Source organism: Ostrinia nubilalis, chromosome 25 (assembly GCF_963855985.1).
Source record: "Ostrinia nubilalis chromosome 25, ilOstNubi1.1, whole genome shotgun sequence".
In the NCBI taxonomy this organism is placed as follows: domain Eukaryota; kingdom Metazoa; phylum Arthropoda; class Insecta; order Lepidoptera; family Crambidae; genus Ostrinia; species Ostrinia nubilalis.
This window is the reverse complement of record NC_087112.1, coordinates 2,354,468-2,362,783: the sequence shown is the minus strand read 5'-3', so window position 1 is coordinate 2,362,783 and position 8,316 is coordinate 2,354,468.

Sequence of the window (8,316 nt, the reverse complement as noted above, 5' to 3'; positions counted from 1 at the left end):
GGTAACTCAAAACAATTTCTCAGAGGAGCACGACCAATCTGTACGGCAAATAAAAGTCGTATGTCTAGATATCACATATGAATATTTTATTTACGAATAATGATATAGTATATTATATGTTACAGGGTACATAATAAATATAAGGTACAAGGTGATCCGCTACACACGTCATAACTGCGCCAGCGCCACCAGCACCACCTGCCGGCATCGCGCTGCAACAAAGCGGTCTCTTTACATATTAGGCCTACACCACACTAAGGCTTAAAACTCATGGAGCGATTTTCACCCGCGCCCGTGGCGGTTGTGGAATGAGGGTTTTCGCGTATGAAAGATCCGCTAGATGGCGGGACGTGGATGTGGGGTCTGACTGCTGCGTGATTGGTGGATTTTGACATATCTGTTAATGTCATGTCAAAAATAACCAATCATGCAGCATTTAGACTTCGCGTCTACGTATTGCCATCTGGCGGATTTTTCATACGCGAAAACCCTCATTGCGATTTTATTTTAAAACTCACGGGAGCGGTTATTTGCGTGGTTACGCGGTTATCGCAAACGTGGTGGGCGATAATCGCAAGACGGGCGGTTGCAAAACGGGCAATTAAGTCACTGGTACAAAATGGTCGCCCGCTAATCGATCGCAGAGCGCGCGGGTGAAAACCGCGCACGCTGCGGGTGAAAATCGCGTCGTGAATTCTTAGCCTAAAAAGGATGGAATTTTGTAATGCCACCTGGAGGGAAAGGACTCTTAATATTGTAGAAAGATTTTTTTCTAATTCAGACAGACCAATTAGTCTGCCCAACATCTCCGCTCCACATCTTGGTGGAAACCATGCTTTAGGCTTAAGGTTACTCACGGCGCGATTTTCACCCGCGCCCGCGGCGGTTGCGAACTCGCAGCTTCAGTAGAATGCAGATACTTATGTAAAAACTAATGCACAACTCACGACGCGGTAACCGCAGTCTCGGCGGTTTTAGCACGCGTAACCGCGCAAATAACCGCTCCAGTGAGTTTAGAAATAAAACCGCAATTCCACAACCGCCGTGAGTTCTTAGCCTAAGGGAGATACCGGCTAAGGCGGTTATCACACTGCGCCGCGCTCCGCCGCGGAGCGCGGGGCGACAGATTTAATCATTGTATGCAAGTACCTCAGTTTGTATAGAAAACACGCGCGGCACTTCACACTGACAACGCGTCCGCGCGCGGGATTTTTTATATGAAAATAACGCGCTCCGCGGCGGAGCGCGGCGCAGTATGATAACCGGCTAAGACCGTCCCCGCTGTGTTAACTGGCCAGCACTGACCTTTGTCCGTGAAGGCCTCGTGCACGACGAGCTCGGCCACGAGCCCGCGGCCGTTGGAGGCGCGCCCGCTCTCGGCGCCCGCCCAGCTTGCAAGTTCCTCTGACGCCGCCACGCTCTCCGTGCACTAAGGAGAGAAAACATGGGTTTAATTAGTTAGGTTCTGCAGTAAAAAGGTTCAAAGGCTTCTATTTATAAATTAGACGTTTTGAGCTTAAAGTAAAAGTGGTTGTAAAATATCTATGTTCTATGACAGGGATGTAATCGTAACGGATTCAAATATTTCGGATAGTTACGAATTAAACTAATTAAATCTTAGTATTTTTTTATATTACACTTGAGTAGCCTCAGGCCGAATAGCCTCTTCTTGAGGCAGACTAATGCCCGTTTTCACCATCAATCTCTAATTTTTAAGTGACCCCTATGGTAACAAATAACAGGAATTTTGTTGTCATAGGGGTCACTTAAAAATTAGGGATTGATGGTGAAAACGGGCATAAGGCTGCTTAATTGGCTACGAGGCTTGAAGTACAGAGTCGACACACGTTGCGAATCGAAGTGAGGCAACAAAAACCGACAAAATCCGGCTCGGTCCACGGCGAAGATTTGCCTCGCCACGAGTCGTGCCTCAAGAGGCAGCGTCTCCGTTTAAACTACCCGAGGCTGCTTCTAGTGGAATTCCGGCTTTAGAGTAAGTCCTAAGGCATCAGCGAGCGGTCAGCGCGATTCTAAAACCCGCCTTAGAGTAAGTCCTAAGTCTTACTTCGTTGGGCACTTGCACGGACGAAGGCGGCGCATTAGTATAGTCGCGAAAGGCTGGGTCTCACTTCGTTGGGCGCTTGCACGGGCGAGTGTGGTGTTCAAGCGACCCGAGGCTGCTTCTAGTAAAGATCCAGCTTTAGAGTAAAGCCCTGAGGCATCAGCGAGCGGTCAGTACGATCCTAAGTCTACGGGCACGAAACTGGCGACGGCCGAGCGATGGCAGGGCGACTAAAACCCGCCTTAGAGTAAGTCCTATGTCTCACCTCGTTGGGCAATTGCACGGGCGAAGGCGACGCATCAGTATAGTCGCGAAAGGTTGAGTCTCACTTCGTTGGGCGCTTACACGGGTGAGGGTGGTGTTTAAGCGACCCGAGGCTGCTTCTAGTGAAGATCCGGCTTTAGAGTAGGCCCAGGGCACCAGCGAGCGGTCAGCACGATTCTAAGTCTGCGGGCACGAAACTGGCGACGGCCGAGCGATGGCAGGGCGACTAAAACCCGCCTTAGAGTAAGTCCTATGTCTCACTTCGTTGGGTGCTTGCACGGGCGAGGGCGGCGCATTAGTATAGTCGCGAAAGGCTGGATCTCACCTCGTTGGGCGCTTACACGGGCGAGTGTGGTGTTTAAGCGACTGAAGGTTGAATCTAGGGGAGATCCGGCTTTAGAGTAGGTCCTAAAGCATCCCCCATCAACCCCGCTTAAGTCTTACCTCGTTGGGCACTTGCAGAGTAGGTCCTAAGGCATCAGCAAGCGGTCAGCTCCATTCTAAAACTCGCCTTAGAGAAGGCCCTAAGTCTCACCTCGTTGGGCGCTTGCACGGGCGTTGGCGGTGCATCAGTATAATCCCGGAAGGCTGGGTCTTGATGAAGCGGTAGAGCGCGCGCCAGCACGGTGCACGTGAGCGCGCGCGAGCTGTCCAGCACGAGGAAGCTGTGTGGCGTGTCGTCTACCCACTGCTCGTGAAATTCGAGGCAGCGGCTTCGAAGAGCAGTCTCACCCCGAGGAGCTTCTTATTGAGACAGACTAAGGCTGCTTAATTGGCTACGAAGCTTGAGGTATCGAGTCGACACACTTTGTCGAAGTGAAGCGACAAAAATCGACAAAATACTGCTAGATCCACGGCGTGGCTCAGGTTCAAGCAGCGTCTCCATATGAGCGACTCAAGGCTGCTTCTAGAGTAGGTCTTAAGGCATCAGGGAGTGGTCAGCGCGATTTTAAAACCCACCTTAGAGTAAGTCCTAAGTCTTACTTCGTTAGGCACTTGCACGGGCGAGGGCAGCGCATCAGTATAGTCGCGAAAGGCTGGGCCTCACCTCATTGGGCGCTTACACGGGTGAGGGTGGTGTTTAAGCGACCCGAGGCTGTTTCCAGTAGAGATCCGGCTTAAGAGTAGGCCCTAAGGCATCAGTGAGCGGTCAGCGCTATTCTAAATTTGCGGGCATAAAACTGGCGATGGCCATGCGATGGCATGGCGACTAAAACCCACCTTAAGAGTAGGTCTAAGTCTCACCTCGTTGGGCGCATACACGGGTGAGTGTGGTGTTTAAGCGACCAGAGGAAGTTCCGGCTTTAGAGTAAAGCCCTGAGGCATCAGCGAGTGGTCAGTACGATTCTAAAACCCGTCTTATAGTAGGCCCTATGTCTTACCTCGTTGGGCGCTTGCACGGGCGAGGGCGGCGCGTCAGTATAATCCCGGAAGGCTGGATCTTGGTGGAGCGGTAGAGCGCGCGCCAGCACGGCGCACGTGAGCGCGCGCGAGCTGTCCAGCACGAGGAAGCTGTGCGGTGTGTCGTTACCAGCCCACTGCTCGCATGATTCGAGGCAGCGGCCTTAAAGTAGGCCCTAAAGTCGGCACTGACAGCCGAAATATGAAACGTCGGCGCCAAACGATCAACCTCAGGCCGAGGAGCTTCTTCTTGAGGCGGACTGAGGCTGCTTAATTGGCGAGGCTTGAGGTAAAGAGTCGAAACACGTTGCGGATCGAAATGAAGCGACAAAAATCAACAAAATCCGGCTCGGTCCACGGCGAAGATTTGCCTCGCCACGAGTCGTGCCTCAAGTTGAGGCAGCGTCTCCGTTTAAACTACCCGAGGCTGCTTCTAGTGAAGATCTGGCTTTAGAGTAGGTCCTAAAGCATCAGCGAGCGATCAGCGCGATTCTAAAACCCTCCTTAGAGTAGGTCCTAAGTCTCACCTCGTTGGGCACTTGCACGGGCGTTGGCGGTGCATCAGTGTAATCCCGGAAGGCTGGGTCTCGACTCGTTGGGCGCTTACACGGGCGAGTGTGGTGTTCAAGCGACCTGAGGCTGCTTCTAGTGAAGATCCGGCTTTAGAATAGGCCCTAAGGCATCAGCGAGCGGTCAGCGCGATTCTAAGTCTGCGGGCACGAAACTGACGATGGCCGTGCGACTAAAACTCGCCTTAGAGTAAGTCCTAAGTCTCACCTCGTTGGGCGCATACACGAGCGAGTGTGGTGTTCAAGCGACCCGAGGCTGCTTCTAGTGGAGATCCGGCTTTAGAGTAGGTCCTAAAACATCCTCCATCAACCCCGCCTAAGTCTCACCTCGTTGGGCACTTGCAGAGTAGGTCCTAAGGCATCAGCAAGCGGTCAGCGCAATTCTAAAACCCTCCTTAGAGTAGGCCCTAAGTCTCACCTCGTTGGGTGCTTGCACGGGCGTTGGCGGTGCATCAGTGTAGTCCCGGAAGGCTGGGTCCTGATGAAGCGGTAGAGCGCGCGCCAGCACGGCGCACGTGAGCGCGCGCGAGCTGTCCAGCACGAGGAAGCTGTGCGGTGTGTCATCTACCCACTGCTCGTGAAATTCGAGGCAGCGGCTTCGAATCCACTTGAACAGCCTCAGGCCGAATAGCCTCTTCTTGAGGCAGACTAAGGCTGCTTAATTGGCTACGAGGCTTGAGGTACAGTCGACACGTTGCGGATCGAAGTGAAGCGACAAAAGTCGACAAAATCCGGTTAGGTCCACGGCGTGGCTCAGGTTCAAGCAGCGTCTCCATATGAGCGACTCAAGGCTGCTTTTAGAGTAGGCCCTAAGTCTCACCTCGTTGGGCGCTTGCACGGACGAAGGCGGCGCATTAGTATAGTCGCGAAAGGCTGGGCCTCACTTCGTTGGGCGCTTACACGGGTGAGGGTGGTGTTTAAGCGACCCGAGGCTGCTTCTAGTAATGATCCAGCTTTAGAGTAGGCCCTAAGGCATCAGCGAGCGGTCAGTACGATTCTAAGTCTGCGGGCACGAAACTGGCGACGGCCGAGCGATGGCAGGGTGACTAAAACCCTCCTTATAGTAGGTCCTAAGTCTCACCTCGTTGGGCGCATACACGGGTGAGTGTGGTGTTTAAGCGACCAGAGGAAGTTCCGGCTTTAGAGTAAAGCCCTGAGGCATCAGCGAGTGGTCAGCACGATTTTAAAACCTTCTTTATAGTGGGCCCTAAGTCTCACCTCGTTGGGTGCTTGCACGGGCGTTGGCGGTGCATCAGTATAGTCCCGGAAGGCTGGGTCTTGATGAAGCGGTAGAGCGCGCGCCAGCACGGCGCACGTGAGCGCGCGCGAGCTGTCCAGCACGAGGAAGCTGTGTGGTGTGTCATCACCAGCGAAATTAGAGACAGCGGCCTTAGAGTGGGTCTTAAATCTGGTTTTGAGTTTGATTTCCTTCCACGCTGACGTCGGTTCCCGATATAGGTCGCGCGTACGAATATACACTAGTTTTATGAAGCACCGCACTGCAACGCTGTCGCTAACAGCGGGTGATTTAGTACGCCGCGTACGACGCGCGTCAATCTCGCTCGACAGTGACGCATACGTCAGTTGACTGACGCGCTACGGAACAATAGGAGCGCGCTCAGTGGTGCTAACCGCTCTGCAAACTGCAACTGAAAACCTGTCAAAGTCTCACCTCGTTGGGTACTTGCACGGGCGTTGGCGGTGCATCAGTGTAGTCCCGGAAGGCTGGGTCTTGATGAAGCGGTAGAGCGCGCGCCAGCACGGCGCACGTGAGCGCGCGCGAGCTGTCCAGCACGAGGAAGCTGTGCGGCGTGTCATCGCCGGGAGAACTGCTGGGCGCTGATGGCTCCATCTGGAATGGAATAGGTTATTAATGGATGGTTTTATAATGCTTTTGTAAGTCTACATCATATTTTAAAATCAGTTAAATGAAGATAATGTTGATGAAACTTATGTGCGTGTACGGCTGTCATTTCATCTTGAGTGATAGAAATAGAAACATTCCAAATTTAGAAGAACAGAATAGCTCTCATAGATGCATACTGATTTAGTAAAAAGTGTTAGCATCTCTTTGCCCCCCTCCTAGCATCTCTCTGCCCCCCTAGTATCCCGCTACCTGCGCGCGCGGCGTGACGACGCAGGTGTCGCACCTGCTGGCACCTGTGTGCCCCTACCTGCGCGCGCGGGTCGATGATGGTGGCGGGGCGTGCGAGCGCCGGGCTGACGAGCTAGGCGGCGGCGGCGCGCGGCGTGACGACGCAGGTGTCGCACCTGCTGGCACCTGTGTGCCCCTGGTGTGTACCTGCGCGCGCGGGTCGATGATGGTGGCAGGGCGGGCGAGCGCCGAGCTGACGAGGTAGGCGGCGGCGGCGCGCGGCGTGACGAGGCAGGTGTCGCACCTGCTGGCACCTGTGTGCCCCTGGTGTGTACCTGCGCGCGCGGGTCGATGATGGTGGCAGGGCGGGCGAGCGCCGGGCTGACGAGGTAGGCGGCGGCGGCGCGCGGCGTGACGACGCAGGTGTCGCACCTGCTGGCACCTGTGTGCCCCTGGTGTGTACCTGCGCGCGCGGGTCGATGATGGTGGCGGGGCGGGCGAGCGCCGGGCTGACGAGGTAGGCGGCGGCGGCGCGCGGCGTGACGACGCAGGTGTCGCACCTGCTGGCACCTGTGTGCCCCTACCTGCGCGCGCGGGTCGATGATGGTGGCGGGGCGGGCGAGCGCCGGGCTGACGAGGTAGGCGGCGGCGGCGCGCGGCGTGACGACGCAGGTGTCGCACCTGCTGGCACCTGTGTGCCCCTACCTGCGCGCGCGGGTCGATGATGGTGGCGGGGCGGGCGAGCGCCGGGCTGACGAGGTAGGCGGCGGCGGCGCGCGGCGTGACGACGCAGGTGTCGCACCTGCTGGCACCTGTGTGCCCCTGGTGTGTACCTGCGCGCGCGGGTCGATGATGGTGGCGGGGCGGGCGAGCGCCGGGCTGACGAGGTAGGCGGCGGCGGCGCGCGGCGTGACGACGCAGGTGTCGCACCTGCTGGCACCTGTGTGCCCCTGGTGTGTACCTGCGCGCGCGGGTCGATGATGGTGGCAGGGCGGGCGAGCGCCGAGCTGACGAGGTAGGCGGCGGCGGCGCGCGGCGTGACGAGGCAGGTGTCGCACCTGCTGGCACCTGTGTGCCCCTGGTGTGTACCTGCGCGCGCGGGTCGATGATGGTGGCAGGGCGGGCGAGCGCCGGGCTGACGAGGTAGGCGGCGGCGGCGCGCGGCGTGACGACGCAGGTGTCGCACCTGCTGGCACCTGTGTGCCCCTGGTGTGTACCTGCGCGCGCGGGTCGATGATGGTGGCGGGGCGGGCGAGCGCCGGGCTGACGAGGTAGGCGGCGGCGGCGCGCGGCGTGACGACGCAGGTGTCGCACCTGCTGGCACCTGTGTGCCCCTACCTGCGCGCGCGGGTCGATGATGGTGGCGGGGCGGGCGAGCGCCGGGCTGACGAGGTAGGCGGCGGCGGCGCGCGGCGTGACGACGCAGGTGTCGCACCTGCTGGCACCTGTGTGCCCCTACCTGCGCGCGCGGGTCGATGATGGTGGCGGGGCGGGCGAGCGCCGGGCTGACGAGGTAGGCGGCGGCGGCGCGCGGCGTGACGACGCAGGTGTCGCACCTGCTGGCACCTGTGTGCCCCTGGTGTGTACCTGCGCGCGCGGGTCGATGATGGTGGCGGGGCGGGCGAGCGCCGGGCTGACGAGGTAGGCGGCGGCGGCGCGCGGCGTGACGACGCAGGTGTCGCACCTGCTGGCACCTGTGTGCCCCTGGTGTGTACCTGCGCGCGCGGGTCGATGATGGTGGCGGGGCGGGCGAGCGCCGGGCTGACGAGGTAGGCGGCGGCGGCGCGCGGCGTGACGACGCAGGTGTCGCACCTGCTGGCACCTGTGTGCCCCTGGTGTGTACCTGCGCGCGCGGGTCGATGATGGTGGCAGGGCGGGCGAGCGCCGGGCTGACGAGGTAGGCGGCGGCGGCGCGCGGCGTGACG